Source organism: Haematobia irritans, chromosome 2 (assembly GCF_050003625.1).
Source record: "Haematobia irritans isolate KBUSLIRL chromosome 2, ASM5000362v1, whole genome shotgun sequence".
NCBI classification, from domain to species: Eukaryota; Metazoa; Arthropoda; class Insecta; order Diptera; family Muscidae; genus Haematobia; species Haematobia irritans.
Genome location: NC_134398.1, coordinates 108,623,866 through 108,641,049, shown reverse-complemented (window position 1 = coordinate 108,641,049; position 17,184 = coordinate 108,623,866). Strand labels below are relative to the sequence as shown.

General features: G+C 37.9%; 1 protein-coding gene and 2 long non-coding RNA genes across 3 annotated transcripts in view; 1 reads left to right on the top strand and 2 right to left on the bottom strand.

Annotated features, from left to right (window-relative positions):
• The window catches only part of LOC142226008 (putative ATP-dependent RNA helicase DDX43), a 505,423-nt gene that overhangs the window by 140,820 nt on the left and 347,419 nt on the right, over positions 1 to 17,184 (top strand). The window lies entirely within an intron of this gene.
• LOC142225985 (uncharacterized) lies at positions 5,643 to 7,337 on the bottom strand. Its single transcript, XR_012719554.1, has 2 exons — positions 7,046 to 7,337; positions 5,643 to 6,954 (listed from the first exon to the last, which is right to left on the bottom strand). It is a non-coding gene; the product is annotated as an uncharacterized LOC142225985 (long non-coding RNA).
• Positions 12,013 to 13,707, bottom strand: LOC142223698 (uncharacterized). The gene is made up of 2 exons (XR_012718860.1): positions 13,603 to 13,707; positions 12,013 to 13,546 (listed from the first exon to the last, which is right to left on the bottom strand). It is a non-coding gene; the product is annotated as an uncharacterized LOC142223698 (long non-coding RNA).

The window sequence follows — 17,184 nt, the reverse complement described above, 5'->3', positions numbered from 1 at the left end:
CCCATTAGCAGAATTTTGAACGATTTACGTTCCTGGCTTCCATGGCAGAATCTATATTCTGCCCCCAGTGGAAAACTTGGAATCAGGGATATCTTCGTTCAAAAACACTGTTGGAACTCATGACATACATCAAAATGTAGGTAATGACCTCCACTTTGATGTCCCATTAGCGAAATTTTGAACGAAGTCCGTTCCTGGCTTCCATGGTAATATTTATGTTCTACCCGCCCAGTGGAAAACTTGGAATCAGAGATATCTTCGTTCAAAAACACTGTTGGAACACATGACATACATCAAAATGTGGGTAATGACCTCCACTTTGATGTCCCATTAGCGGAATTGTGAACGAAGACCGTTCCTGGCTTCCATGGTAGATTCTATGTTCTGCCCCCCAGTGGAAAACTTGGAATCAGGGATATCTTCGTTCAAAAACACTGTTGGAACTCATGACATACATCAAAATGTAGGTAATGACCTCCACTTTGATGTCCCATTAGCGAAATTTTGAACGAAGTCCGCTCCTGGCTTCCATGGTAATATTTATGTTCTACCCGCCCAGTGGAAAAGTTGGAATCAGAGATATCTTCGTTCAAAAACACTGTTGGAACACATGACATCCATCAAAATGTGGGTAATGACCTCCACTTTGATGTCCCATTAGCGGAATTTTGAACGAAGTCCGTTCCTGCCTTCCATGGTAGAATCTATGTTCTGCCCCCAGTGGAAAACTTGGAATCAGGGATATCCTCGTTCAAAAACACTGTTGGAACACATGACATACATCAAAATGTAGGTATTGACCTCCACTTTGATGTCCCATTAGCAGAATTTTGAACGATGTCCGTTCCTGGCTTCCATGGCAGAATCTATATTCTGCCCCCAGTGGAAAACTTGGAATCAGGGATATCCTCGTTCAAAAACACTGATATCTTCCGAATCTGAGGGTCAAAACCCATATCCAAAATACGATGAGCTTCATCTAAAAATGGATAAGTAATAGTGGCTGTGTCAATAACATTCGCTTGTACAATTTAAACGATCAGGAGTGCAGATAATAATTTCCATACTACCTCCACTCCAACACATCCAATTTGTTCACGGCGATTGCCTTCTCCATAAATCATATTCCTGAATGAATTCTGTTGTTCCCTTCTTTCTCAATTTGCATGCCAATTCACGTTTTGGCGCCAAAACGCTATGGCTGTGGAATATTTTGATGTACAACATAGCGAACAATAAAAACACTAATATGTTTACCATTTCTGTTTGTGCTGTACCGTGAGATCTTCATTTTTAATAAAATAATAAATAAAATTATTTTATTATTCTAAATTTTGCACGACAACAAACCAATCCACCGGAGTTGCCACAACTTTCGAATTTCATTGTTACCAAGTTTTCTTCATGAATGCATTTTTATTGAAAATAATTGAACCTTCACATTAAGAAACATTCTCAATGTGATCTCAAGGTGTCAAAAATGGAAACCGGGATATCTTCGTTCAAAAACACTGTTGGAACTCATGACATACATCAAAATGTAGGTAATGACCTCCACTTTGATGTCCCATTAGCCAAATTTTGAACGAAGTCTGTTCCTGCCTTCCATGATAAAATTTATGTTCTGCCCAACCCAGTGGAAAACTTGGAATCAGAGATATCTTCGTTCAAAAACACTGTTGGAACACATGACATACATCAAAATGTGGGTAATGACCTCCACTTTGATGTTCCATTAGCGGAATTGTGAACGAAGACCGTTCCTGGCTTCCATGGTAGAATCTATGTTCTGCCCCCCAGTGGAAAACTTGGAATCAGGGATATCTTCGTTCAAAAACACTGTTGGAACTCATGACATACATCAAAATGTAGGTAATGACCTCCACTTTGATGTCCCATTAGCGAAATTTTGAACGAAGTCCGTTCCTGGCTTCCATGGTAATATTTATGTTCTACCCGCCCAGTGGAAAACTTGGAATCAGGGATATCTTCGTTCAAAAACACTGTTGGAACACATGACATACATCAAAATGTGGGTAATGACCTCCACTTTGATTTCCCATAGCGGAATTTTGAACAAAGTCCGTTCCTGCCTTCCATGGTAGAATCTATGTTCTGCCCCCAGTGGAAAACTTGGAATCAGGGATATCCTCGTTCAAAAACACTGTTGGAACACATGACATACATCAAAATGAAGGTATTGACCTCCACTTTGATGTCCCATTAGCAGAATTTTGAACGATGTCCGTTCCTGGCTTCCATGGCAGAATCTATATTCTGCCCCCAGTGGAAAACTTGGAATCAGGGATATCTTCGTTCAAAAACACTGTTGGAACTCATGACATACATCAAAATGTAGGTAATGACCTCCACTTTGATGTCCCATTAGCGAAATTTTGAACGAAGTCCGTTCCTGGCTTCCATGGTAATATTTATGTTCTACCCGCCCAGTGGAAAACTTGGAATCAGAGATATCTTCGTTCAAAAACACTGTTGGAACACATGACATACATCAAAATGTGGGTAATGACCTCCACTTTGATGTCCCATTAGCGGAATTGTGAACGAAGACCGTTCCTGGCTTCCATGGTAGAATCTATGTTCTGCCCCCCAGTGGAAAACTTGGAATCAGGGATATCTTCGTTCAAAAACACTGTTGGAACTCATGACATACATCAAAATGTAGGTAATGACCTCCACTTTGATGTCCCATTAGCGAAATTTTGAACGAAGTGCGTTCCTGGCTTCCATGGTAATATTTATGTTCTACCCGCCCAGTGGAAAAGTTGGAATCAGAGATATCTTCGTTCAAAAACACTGTTGGAACACATGACATCCATCAAAATGTGGGTAATGACCTCCACTTTGATGTCCCATTAGCGGAATTTTGAACGAAGTCCGTTCCTGCCTTCCATGGTAGAATCTATGTTCTGCCCCCCAGTGGAAAACTTGGAATCAGGGATATCCTCGTTCAAAAACACTGTTGGAACACATGACATACATCAAAACGTAGGTATTGACCTCCACTTTGATGTCCCATTAGCAGAATTTTGAACGATGTCCGTTCCTGGCTTCCATGGCAGAATCTATCATGCCTGTTCTGGCTCACACCGCATTGTGCACCACACTATACACTTTCTACACACCACACACAAAGTTAGTTGTTCTGAGTCACACGTGTGAACACTTTTTTCGGACTTCTAATCGAAAAATGTGACAGCTGATTTTTTCTGCAAGCCATATTATTTGCAGACAGAAATTATAAACAAAACATATTTTGCCGGTATTAACATAAAAAATTAAAAGTAAGTGCGTAATTCAAAGCCATAAAATGCCTGCCGGATTTTTGTTAGCAGTGAATAATGTAAGGACAAGAGCAATTTATCAAGAACAAATAAGAAGGCGACAATTGCGTGATGCTTCAAATCTGTTTTGATTTGTTTTTTTCTATCCCTCCTCAATGTTACTCATGAACAAACGATCGCCGGGTCGTTCTCTTTTTTGTTTTTGACGGCGGAGAAGTTTTTATTTTGGTTTTGGTCAAACAGTTTTTAACATCCATACATTAAAGGAAATTTAATTATAGTGAGCATAATTAACTATTCTGTTAAGGTTTTTTCTCATTTGTATAGCTTAAATATTTACAATAATATTTCAAACAAATTTTCTATCGTGGCGGCCTCCATGTGCAGAAAGATATTGGCGGCGTTAGTTTTTTTTTAATTGTTCAGTGATTTGTGCACCAAGAACACTTTGCAGAATTGAAGATGCCATATTTTTCATGCAATAAATTTGGTAAAATTCACTTTTCTTAGCCCATTGATTTTGTAAAAGTTATAATTTAATTACCTTATATTTTCAAAAAGACCTTTGATTTGTTTAGGAAAGCGGCTAGTATTCACAAAAATCAAAGATAATTTTGCTTAAAACTTTTTTTTTAACTTTTAAAAATTGTGGCAACATTATACTTTCGAACACACTGAAAATCAGCTGATTAAAACAACCCCAAAATTTATACACCAATCAGAGGAAATTTCGGTTCAAATTTTAGATGGATTTTTAAAATCGTGGTTTCTGCCATATATAAGTGACTTTCTCAATAAAATTTGCAAATATTTATAAAAAACATATTAAAGATTCAGATTCTGTTATTTATTAGTTATAAAAACTTCTAACTTTGCATACGATGGCTGTACACTAAGCCTACACAAAAGAAATGTTCGTGTACATTTTTCAGGTCTATGACGGTGTATAGTGTTGGCCAGAACACCTTTTAAGTGTGACACCATACGAAAATTGTACATGTGTGTACCAGAACAGACACGTATATTCTGCCCCCAGTGGAAAACTTGGAATCAGGGATATCCTCGTTCAAAAACACTGTTGCAGCACATGGCGTACATCAAAATGTAGGTAATGACTTCCACTTTGATGTCCCATAACCAGAATTTTGAACGAAGATCCTTCCTAGCTTCCATGATAAAATTTATGTTCTGCCCAACCCAGTGGAAAACTTTGAATCAGAGATATCTTCCTTCAAAAACACTGTTGGAACACATGACATACATCAAAATGTGGGTAATGACCTCCACTTTGATGTCCCATTAGCGGAATTGTGAACGAAGTCCGTTCCTGCCTTCCATGGTAGAATCTATGTTCTGCCCCCAGTGGAAAACTTGGAATCAGGGATATCTTCGTTAAAAAACACTCTTGGAACACATGACATACATCAAAATGTAGGTAATGACCTCCACTTTCATGTACCATTAGCGGAATTTTGAACCAAGTCCGTTCCTGCCTTCCATGGTAGAATCTATGTTCTGCCCCCCAGTGGAAAACTTGGATCAGGGATATCTTCGTTCAAAAACACTGTTGGAACTCATGACATACATCAAAATGTAGGTAATGACCTCCACTTTGATGTCCCATTAGCGAAATTTTGAACGAAGTCCGTTCCTGGCTTCCATGGTAATATTTATGTTCTACCCGCCCAGTGGAAAACGTGGAATCAGGGATATCTTCCTCCAAAAACACTGTTGGAACTCATGGCATACATCAAAATGTAGGTATTGACCTCCACTTTGATGTCCCATTAGCGGAATTTTGAACGATGTCCGTTCCTGGCTTCCATGGTAGAATCTATATTCTGCCCCCTCCTCGTCCAAAAACACTGTTGGAGCACATGGCGTACATCAAAATGGGAGCCACCGTGGTGCAATGGTTAGCATGCCCGCCTTGCACACACAAGGTCGTGGGTTCGATTCCTGCTTCGACCGAACACCAAAAAGTTTTTCAGCGGTGGATTATCCCACCTCACTAATGCTGGTGACATTTCTGAGGGTTTTAAAGCTTCTCTAAGTGGTTTCACTGCAATGTGGAACGCCGTTCGGACTCGGCTATAAAAAGGAGGTCCCTTGTCATTGAGCTTAACATGGAACCGGGCAGCACTCAGTGATAAGAGAGAAGTTCACCAATGTGGTATCACAATGGACTGAATAGTCTAAGTGAGCCTGATACATCGGGCTGCCACCTAACCTAATCTAGATGAAGGTGGGTAAAAAAACAATATGATTTTAACTTATAAATTCCATTCATTTATTATTAAAATATTTTAAATATTTTTAATTTTATTAAAATATATATTTGGTTTTAATCTGGAATGAAAAAACTCCAGATGTTTTTATTTGAGTTTTATTTAACCTTAACCTTTTGTCAACAAATTGGAAGACAAAATCTTTAAGTCAACAAACTATTAAAAATGTAATTAATCAATCAGTTTTTTAATCAAATTTAAAACACAGTCAATTAAATTTTTAATTGAATCAATTAAAAAATTATTGAAATTTTCTTGTGAAATCAATTAATTTTTTAATCAAGTAGTTTTTTATGTCCAATTAAAAAAGTATATAAATTAAATTAAAAAAGTAACATAAAGAAATTTTGTTTAGTTTTAATTCATAAACTCGAATGGAAGAGATTCTCTTTACATTTGTTTATACAAATCTAAAACTTTCATTTTAAGGTCTGTACTATGTTCGGTTTTCCCGTTGAAATTTTCGTGGTTACTTCATTAAAATAGTTTAATTTGAAGAAGATAATTAAATTTAATTGATGCGCATTTTTTTTTTTATCGAGATTTCGTCAAGCTTTAGCAGAATTATGTTTGTTTTCATTTACAATTTTGATTATTTTAGAAAAAGTAATCGAGAAAATAAAATGATTTTCAACTCGAACATAGTACCCACCTTTAACAGCAAAAATTTTACTACATACATATTTTAATAAAAAATCACCTTTAACGTTACTAATGAATATGTAATAGATTTTCATGGTATCAATAAAAATGTTTGTGCTAATTCATAGGTCGTTTGGAAGATTTTCCATGTTATTTACTACCACTACGACGGCCATAACTACCGCCTACTCTACCACATTGCGTTCGATTAAATTTATGTGCTTCTTCAGCACAGCGTTCTTTGGTTTTAGCAAAAGGTTCAGCCATGGTCGGGAGTCAGATGGTATATCCTGACCAGCTTCTTCAGGTATAGGAATTAATTCCGATGCTATGCCCCAATCGGATCGAGTTCTATAACTAAATATAGCACTGTTACTGTATTCTTCGATATTTCGGAACTGGAAATTGATGACATGGGTTATATCTTCTATGACCAGGTCACATGAGGCGATATCAGTTGCTATAAGATTGTTTACTTCACCAGAGATAATATCTGCAATAGCGAAATAGAATTTTTCATTCTCTTCAACAATTTCGATTGATTGCTCGACCAAATCCAATGATACATCACGCACCGGTATGGGATTGTTCAAATAACCGTCGGTAAAATGTCGGACTCCTAGCACTTGTCATTACGGGTTGTTTATCGGGCCGTATATCCAATGATATCTTCCGAATCTGAGGGTCAAAACCCATATCCAAAATACGATGAGCTTCATCTAAAAATGGATAAGTAATAGTGGCTGTGTCAATAACATTCGCTTGTACAATTTAAACGATCAGGAGTGCAGATAATAATTTCCATACTACCTCCACTCCAACACATCCAATTTGTTCACGGCGATTGCCTTCTCCATAAATCATATTCCTGAATGAATTCTGTTGTTCCCTTCTTTCTCAATTTGCATGCCAATTCACGTTTTGGCGCCAAAACGCTATGGCTGTGGAATATTTTGATGTACAACATAGCGAACAATAAAAACACTAATATGTTTACCATTTCTGTTTGTGCTGTACCGTGAGATCTTCATTTTTAATAAAATAATAAATAAAATTATTTTATTATTCTAAATTTTGCACGACAACAAACCAATCCACCGGAGTTGCCACAACTTTCGAATTTCATTGTTACCATGTTTTCTTCATGAATGCATTTTTATTGAAAATAATTGAACCTTCACATTAAGAAACATTCTCAATGTGATCTCAAGGTGTCAAAAATGGAAACCGGGATATCTTCGTTCAAAAACACTGTTGGAACTCATGACATACATCAAAATGTAGGTAATGACCTCCACTTTGATGTCCCATTAGCCAAATTTTGAACGAAGTCTGTTCCTGCCTTCCATGATAAAATTTATGTTCTGCCCAACCCAGTGGAAAACTTGGAATCAGAGATATCTTCGTTCAAAAACACTGTTGGAACACATGACATACATCAAAATGTGGGTAATGACCTCCACTTTGATGTCCCATTAGCGGAATTGTGAACGAAGACCGTTCCTGGCTTCCATGGTAGAATCTATGTTCTGCCCCCCAGTGGAAAACTTGGAATCAGGGATATCTTCGTTCAAAAACACTGTTGGAACTCATGACATACATCAAAATGTAGGTAATGACCTCCACTTTGATGTCCCATTAGCGAAATTTTGAACGAAGTCCGTTCCTGGCTTCCATGGTAATATTTATGTTCTACCCGCCCAGTGGAAAACTTGGAATCAGAGATATCTTCGTTCAAAAACACTGTTGGAACACATGACATACATCAAAATGTGGGTAATGACCTCCACTTTGATGTCCCATTAGCGGAATTTTGAACGAAGTCCGTTCCTGCCTTCCATGGTAGAATCTATGTTCTGCCCCCAGTGGAAAACTTGGAATCAGGGATATCCTCGTTCAAAAACACTGTTGGAACACATGACATACATCAAAATGTAGGTATTGACCTCCACTTTGATGTCCCATTAGCAGAATTTTGAACGATGTCCGTTCCTGGCTTCCATGGCAGAATCTATATTCTGCCCCCCAGTGGAAAACTTGGAATCAGGGATATCTTCGTTCAAAAACACTGTTGGAACTCATGACATACATCAAAATGTAGGTAATGACCTCCACTTTGATGTCCCATTAGCGGAATTGTGAACGAAGACCGTTCCTGGCTTCCATGGTAGAATCTATGTTCTGCCCCCCAGTGGAAAACTTGGAATCAGGGATATCTTCGTTCAAAAACACTGTTGGAACTCATGACATACATCAAAATGTAGGTAATGACCTCCACTTTGATGTCCCATTAGCGAAATTTTGAACGAAGTCCGTTCCTGGCTTCCATGGTAATATTTATGTTCTACCCGCCCAGTGGAAAACTTGGAATCAGAGATATCTTCGTTCAAAAACACTGTTGGAACACATGACATACATCAAAATGTGGGTAATGACCTCCACTTTGATGTCCCATTAGCGGAATTTTGAACGAAGTCCGTTCCTGCCTTCCATGGTAGAATCTATGTTCTGCCCCCAGTGGAAAACTTGGAATCAGGGATATCCTCGTTCAAAAACACTGTTGGAACACATGACATACATCAAAATGTAGGTATTGACCTCCACTTTGATGTCCCATTAGCAGAATTTTGAACGATGTCCGTTCCTGGCTTCCATGGCAGAATCTATATTCTGCCCCCCAGTGGAAAACTTGGAATCAGGGATATCTTCGTTCAAAAACACTGTTGGAACTCATGACATACATCAAAATGTAGGTAATGACCTCCACTTTGATGTCCCATTAGCGGAATTGTGAACGAAGACCGTTCCTGGCTTCCATGGTAGAATCTATGTTCTGCCCCCCAGTGGAAAACTTGGAATCAGGGATATCTTCGTTCAAAAACACTGTTGGAACTCATGACATACATCAAAATGTAGGTAATGACCTCCACTTTGATGTCCCATTAGCGAAATTTTGAACGAAGTCCGTTCCTGGCTTCCATGGTAATATTTATGTTCTACCCGCCCAGTGGAAAACTTGGAATCAGAGATATCTTCGTTCAAAAACACTGTTGGAACACATGACATACATCAAAATGTGGGTAATGACCTCCACTTTGATGTCCCATTAGCGGAATTGTGAACGAAGACCGTTCCTGGCTTCCATGGTAGAATCTATGTTCTGCCCCCCAGTGGAAAACTTGGAATCAGGGATATCTTCGTTCAAAAACACTGTTGGAACTCATGACATACATCAAAATGTAGGTAATGACCTCCACTTTGATGTCCCATTAGCGAAATTTTGAACGAAGTCCGTTCCTGGCTTCCATGGTAATATTTATGTTCTACCCGCCCAGTGGAAAACTTGGAATCAGAGATATCTTCGTTCAAAAACACTGTTGGAACACATGACATACATCAAAATGTGGGTAATGACCTCCACTTTGATGTCCCATTAGCGGAATTTTGAACGAAGTCCGTTCCTGCCTTCCATGGTAGAATCTATGTTCTGCCCCCAGTGGAAAACTTGGAATCAGGGATATCCTCGTTCAAAAACACTGTTGGAACACATGACATACATCAAAATGTAGGTATTGACCTCCACTTTGATGTCCCATTAGCAGAATTTTGAACGATGTCCGTTCCTGGCTTCCATGGCAGAATCTATATTCTGCCCCCCAGTGGAAAACTTGGAATCAGGGATATCTTCGTTCAAAAACACTGTTGGAACTCATGACATACATCAAAATGTAGGTAATGACCTCCACTTTGATGTCCCATTAGCGAAATTTTGAACGAAGTCCGTTCCTGGCTTCCATGGTAATATTTATGTTCTACCCGCCCAGTGGAAAACTTGGAATCAGAGATATCTTCGTTCAAAAACACTGTTGGAACACATGACATACATCAAAATGTGGGTAATGACCTCCACTTTGATGTCCCATTAGCGGAATTGTGAACGAAGACCGTTCCTGGCTTCCATGGTAGAATCTATGTTCTGCCCCCCAGTGGAAAACTTGGAATCAGGGATATCTTCGTTCAAAAACACTGTTGGAACTCATGACATACATCAAAATGTAGGTAATGACCTCCACTTTGATGTCCCATTAGCGAAATTTTGAACGAAGTGCGTTCCTGGCTTCCATGGTAATATTTATGTTCTACCCGCCCAGTGGAAAAGTTGGAATCAGAGATATCTTCGTTCAAAAACACTGTTGGAACACATGACATCCATCAAAATGTGGGTAATGACCTCCACTTTGATGTCCCATTAGCGGAATTTTGAACGAAGTCCGTTCCTGCCTTCCATGGTAGAATCTATGTTCTGCCCCCCAGTGGAAAACTTGGAATCAGGGATATCCTCGTTCAAAAACACTGTTGGAACACATGACATACATCAAAATGTAGGTATTGACCTCCACTTTGATGTCCCATTAGCAGAATGTTGAACGATGTCCGTTCCTGGCTTCCATGGCAGAATCTATATTCTGCCCCCAGTGGAAAACTTGGAATCAGGGATATCCTCGTTCAAAAACACTGTTGGAGCACATGGCGTACATCAAAATGTAGGTAATGACTTCCACTTTGATGTCCCATAACCAGAATTTTGAACGAAGATCCTTCCTAGCTTCCATGATAAAATTTATGTTCTGCCCAACCCAGTGGAAAACTTTGAATCAGAGATATCTTCCTTCAAAAACACTGTTGGAACACATGACATACATCAAAATGTGGGTAATGACCTCCACTTTGATGTCCCATTAGCGGAATTGTGAACGAAGTCCGTTCCTGCCTTCCATGGTAGAATCTATGTTCTGCCCCCAGTGGAAAACTTGGAATCAGGGATATCTTCGTTAAAAAACACTCTTGGAACACATGACATACATCAAAATGTAGGTAATGACCTCCACTTTCATGTACCATTAGCGGAATTTTGAACCAAGTCCGTTCCTGCCTTCCATGGTAGAATCTATGTTCTGCCCCCCAGTGGAAAACTTGGATCAGGGATATCTTCGTTCAAAAACACTGTTGGAACTCATGACATACATCAAAATGTAGGTAATGACCTCCACTTTGATGTCCCATTAGCGAAATTTTGAACGAAGTCCGTTCCTGGCTTCCATGGTAATATTTATGTTCTACCCGCCCAGTGGAAAACGTGGAATCAGGGATATCTTCCTCCAAAAACACTGTTGGAACTCATGGCATACATCAAAATGTAGGTATTGACCTCCACTTTGATGTCCCATTAGCGGAATTTTGAACGATGTCCGTTCCTGGCTTCCATGGTAGAATCTATATTCTGCCCCCTCCTCGTCCAAAAACACTGTTGGAGCACATGGCGTACATCAAAATGGGAGCCACCGTGGTGCAATGGTTAGCATGCCCGCCTTGCACACACAAGGTCGTGGGTTCGATTCCTGCTTCGACCGAACACCAAAAAGTTTTTCAGCGGTGGATTATCCCACCTCACTAATGCTGGTGACATTTCTGAGGGTTTTAAAGCTTCTCTAAGTGGTTTCACTGCAATGTGGAACGCCGTTCGGACTCGGCTATAAAAATGAGGTCCCTTGTCATTGAGCTTAACATGGAACCGGGCAGCACTCAGTGATAAGAGAGAAGTTCACCAATGTGGTATCACAATGGACTGAATAGTCTAAGTGAGCCTGATACATCGGGCTGCCACCTAACCTAACCTAGATGAAGGTGGGTAAAAAAACAATATGATTTTAACTTATAAATTCCATTCATTTATTATTAAAATATTTTAAATATTTTTAATTTTATTAAAATATATATTTGGTTTTAATCTGGAATGAAAAAACTCCAGATGTTTTTATTTGAGTTTTATTTAACCTTAACCTTTTGTCAACAAATTGGAAGACAAAATCTTTAAGTCAACAAACTATTAAAAATGTAATTAATCAATCAGTTTTTTAATCAAATTTAAAACACAGTCAATTAAATTTTTAATTGAATCAATTAAAAAATTATTGAAATTTTCTTGTGAAATCAATTAATTTTTTAATCAAGTAGTTTTTTATGTCCAATTAAAAAAATATATAAATTAAATTAAAAAAGTAACATAAAGAAATTTTGTTTAGTTTTAATTCATAAACTCGAATGGAAGAGATTCTCTTTACATTTGTTTATACAAATCTAAAACTTTCATTTTAAGGTCTGTACTATGTTCGGTTTTCCCGTTGAAATTTTCGTGGTTACTTCATTAAAATAGTTTAATTTGAAGAAGATAATTAAATTTAATTGATGCGCATTTTATTTTTTATCGAGATTTCGTCAAGCTTTAGCAGAATTATGTTTGTTTTCATTTACAATTTTGATTATTTTAGAAAAAGTAATCGAGAAAATAAAATGATTTTCAACTCGAACATAGTACCCACCTTTAACAGCAAAAATGTTACTACATACATATTTTAATAAAAAATCACCTTTAACGTTACTAATGAATATGTAATAGATTTTCATGGTATCAATCAAAATGTTTGTGCTAATTCATAGGTCGTTTGGAAGATTTTCCATGTTATTTACTACCACTACGACGGCGATAACTACCGCCTACTCTACCACATTGCGTTCGATTAAATTTATGTGCTTCTTCAGCACAGCGTTCTTTGGTTTTAGCAAAAGGTTCAGCCATGGTCGGGAGTCAGATGGTATATCCTGACCAGCTTCTTCAGGTATAGGAATTAATTCCGATGCTATGCCCCAATCGGATCGAGTTCTATAACTAAATATAGCACTGTTACTGTATTCTTCGATATTTCGGAACTGGAAATTGATGACATGGGTTATATCTTCTATGACCAGGTCACATGAGGCGATATCAGTTGCTATAAGATTGTTTACTTCACCAGAGATAATATCTGCAATAGCGAAATAGAATTTTTCATTCTCTTCAACAATTTCGATTGATTGCTCGACCAAATCCAATGATACATCACGCACCGGTATGGGATTGTTCAAATAACCGTCGGTAAAATGTCGGACTCCTACCACTTGTCATTACAGGTTGTTTATCGGGCCGTATATCCAATGATATCTTCCGAATCTGAGGGTCAAAACCCATATCCAAAATACGATGAGCTTCATCTAAAAATGGATAAGTAATAGTGGCTGTGTCAATAACATTCGCTTGTACAATTTAAACGATCAGGAGTGCAGATAATAATTTCCATACTACCTCCACTCCAACACATCCAATTTGTTCACGGCGATTGCCTTCTCCATAAATCATATTCCTGAATGAATTCTGTTGTTCCCTTCTTTCTCAATTTGCATGCCAATTCACGTTTTGGCGCCAAAACGCTATGGCTGTGGAATATTTTGATGTACAACATAGCGAACAATAAAAACACTAATATGTTTACCATTTCTGTTTGTGCTGTACCGTGAGATCTTCATTTTTAATAAAATAATAAATAAAATTATTTTATTATTCTAAATTTTGCACGACAACAAACCAATCCACCGGAGTTGCCACAACTTTCGAATTTCATTGTTACCACGTTTTCTTCATGAATGCATTTTTATTGAAAATAATTGAACCTTCACATTAAGAAACATTCTCAATGTGATCTCAAGGTGTCAAAAATGGAAACCGGGATATCTTCGTTCAAAAACACTGTTGGAACTCATGACATACATCAAAATGTAGGTAATGACCTCCACTTTGATGTCCCATTAGCCAAATTTTGAACGAAGTCTGTTCCTGCCTTCCATGATAAAATTTATGTTCTGCCCAACCCAGTGGAAAACTTGGAATCAGAGATATCTTCGTTCAAAAACACTGTTGGAACACATGACATACATCAAAATGTGGGTAATGACCTCCACTTTGATGTCCCATTAGCGGAATTGTGAACGAAGACCGTTCCTGGCTTCCATGGTAGAATCTATGTTCTGCCCCCCAGTGGAAAACTTGGAATCAGGGATATCTTCGTTCAAAAACACTGTTGGAACTCATGACATACATCAAAATGTAGGTAATGACCTCCACTTTGATGTCCCATTAGCGAAATTTTGAACGAAGTCCGTTCCTGGCTTCCATGGTAATATTTATGTTCTACCCGCCCAGTGGAAAACTTGGAATCAGAGATATCTTCGTTCAAAAACACTGTTGGAACTCATGACATACATCAAAATGTAGGTAATGACCTCCACTTTGATGTCCCATTAGCCAAATTTTGAACGAAGTCTGTTCCTGCCTTCCATGATAAAATTTATGTTCTGCCCAACCCAGTGGAAAACTTGGAATCAGAGATATCTTCGTTCAAAAACACTGTTGGAACACATGACATACATCAAAATGTGGGTAATGACCTCCACTTTGATGTCCCATTAGCGGAATTGTGAACGAAGACCGTTCCTGGCTTCCATGGTAGAATCTATGTTCTGCCCCCCCAGTGGAAAACTTGGAATCAGGGATATCTTCGTTCAAAAACACTGTTGGAACTCATGACATACATCAAAATGTAGGTAATGACCTCCACTTTGATGTCCCATTAGCGAAATTTTGAACGAAGTCCGTTCCTGGCTTCCATGGTAATATTTATGTTCTACCCGCCCAGTGGAAAACTTGGAATCAGAGATATCTTCGTTCAAAAACACTGTTGGAACACATGACATACATCAAAATGTGGGTAATGACCTCCACTTTGATGTCCCATTAGCGGAATATTGAACGAAGTCCGTTCCTGCCTTCCATGGTAGAATCTATGTTCTGCCCCCAGTGGAAAACTTGGAATCAGGGATATCCTCGTTCAGAAACACTGTTGGAACACATGACATACATCAAAATGTAGGTATTGACCTCCACTTTGATGTCCCATTAGCAGAATTTTGAACGATGTCCGTTCCTGGCTTCCATGGCAGAATCTATATTCTGCCCCCAGTGGAAAACTTGGAATCAGGGATATCTTCGTTCAAAAACACTGTTGGAACTCATGACATACATCAAAATGTAGGTAATGACCTCCACTTTGATGTCCCATTAGCGAAATTTTGAACGAAGTCCGTTCCTGGCTTCCATGGTAATATTTATGTTCTACCCGCCCAGTGGAAAACTTGGAATCAGAGATATCTTCGTTCAAAAACACTGTTGGAACACATGACATACATCAAAATGTGGGTAATGACCTCCACTTTGATGTCCCATTAGCGGAATTGTGAACGAAGACCGTTCCTGGCTTCCATGGTAGAATCTATGTTCTGCCCCCTAGTGGAAAACTTGGAATCAGGGATATCTTCGTTCAAAAACACTGTTGGAACTCATGACATACATCAAAATGTAGGTAATGACCTCCACTTTGATGTCCCATTAGCGAAATTTTGAACGAAGTCCGCTCCTGGCTTCCATGGTAATATTTATGTTCTACCCGCCCAGTGGAAAAGTTGGAATCAGAGATATCTTCGTTCAAAAACACTGTTGGAACACATGACATCCATCAAAATGTGGGTAATGACCTCCACTTTGATGTCCCATTAGCGGAATTTTGAACGAAGTCCGTTCCTGCCTTCCATGGTAGAATCTATGTTCTGCCCCCCAGTGGAAAACTTGGAATCAGGGATATCCTCGTTCAAAAACACTGTTGGAACACATGACATACATCAGAATGTAGGTATTGACCTCCACTTTGATGTCCCATTAGCAGAATTTTGAACGATGTCCGTTCCTGGCTTCCATGGCAGAATCTATATTCTGCCCCCAGTGGAAAACTTGGAATCAGGGATATCCTCGTTCAAAAACACTGTTGGAGCACATGGCGTACATCAAAATGTAGGTAATGACTTCCACTTTGATGTCCCATAACCAGAATTTTGAACGAAGATCCTTCCTAGCTTCCATGATCCTCGTTCAAAAACACTGTTGGAGCACATGGCGTACATCAAAATGTAGATAATGACTTCCACTTTGATGTCCCATAACCAGAATTTTGAACGAAGATCCTTCCTAGCTTCCATGATAGAATCTATCTACTAACCCTTAGTGGAAAAAATGTAATCGCTATTGCAGATATTACATCTGGTGAAGAAAAAAATCTTATAGCAACTGTCTCACGTGCCCTGGCCATAGACGATATAACCCATGTCATCAATTTCCAATTGTGATTTCAATTATTTTTGTATTTGATTTTCAGCTTATTACAAAAATCATGAATCCAATTACCAAATTGTAGCCGTCGTGAAATTAATTTCAAATATTTTTGGATGAAGATATCTCAGAATCCATTTTTTTCACTACATAGATGAAGGTGGGTAAAAAAACAATATGATTTTAACTTATAAATTCAATTCATTTATTATTATTAAAATATTTAAAAAATTTTTAATTTTGTTAAAATATATATTTGGTTTTAATCTGGAATGAAAAAACTCCAGATGTTTTTATTTGAGTTTTATTTAACCTTAACCTTTTATCAAAAAATTGGAAGACAAAATCTTTAAGTCAACAAACTATTAAAAATGTAATTAATCAATCAATTTTTTAATCAAATTTAAAACAGTCAACTAAATTTTTAATTGAATCAATTAAAAAATTAATTGAAATTTTCTTATGAAATCAATTAATTTTTTAATCAAGTATTTTTTTATGTCCAATTAAAAAAGTATATAAATTAAATTAAAAAAGTAATATAAAGAAGGAGGAAGGAGATTCTCTTTACATTTGTTTATACAAATCTAAAACTTTCATTTTAAGGTCTGTACTATGTTCGGTTTTCCCGTTGAAATTTATGGTAATATTTATGTTCTACCCGCCCAGTGGAAAACTTGGAATCAGGGATATCTTCCTCCAAAAACACTGTTGGAACTCATGGCATACATCAAAATGTAGGTATTGACCTCCACTTTGATGTCCCATTAGCGGAATTTTGAACGATGTCCGTTCCTGGCTTCCATGGTAGAATCTATATTCTGCCCCCTCCTCGTTCAAAAACACTGTTGGAGCACAT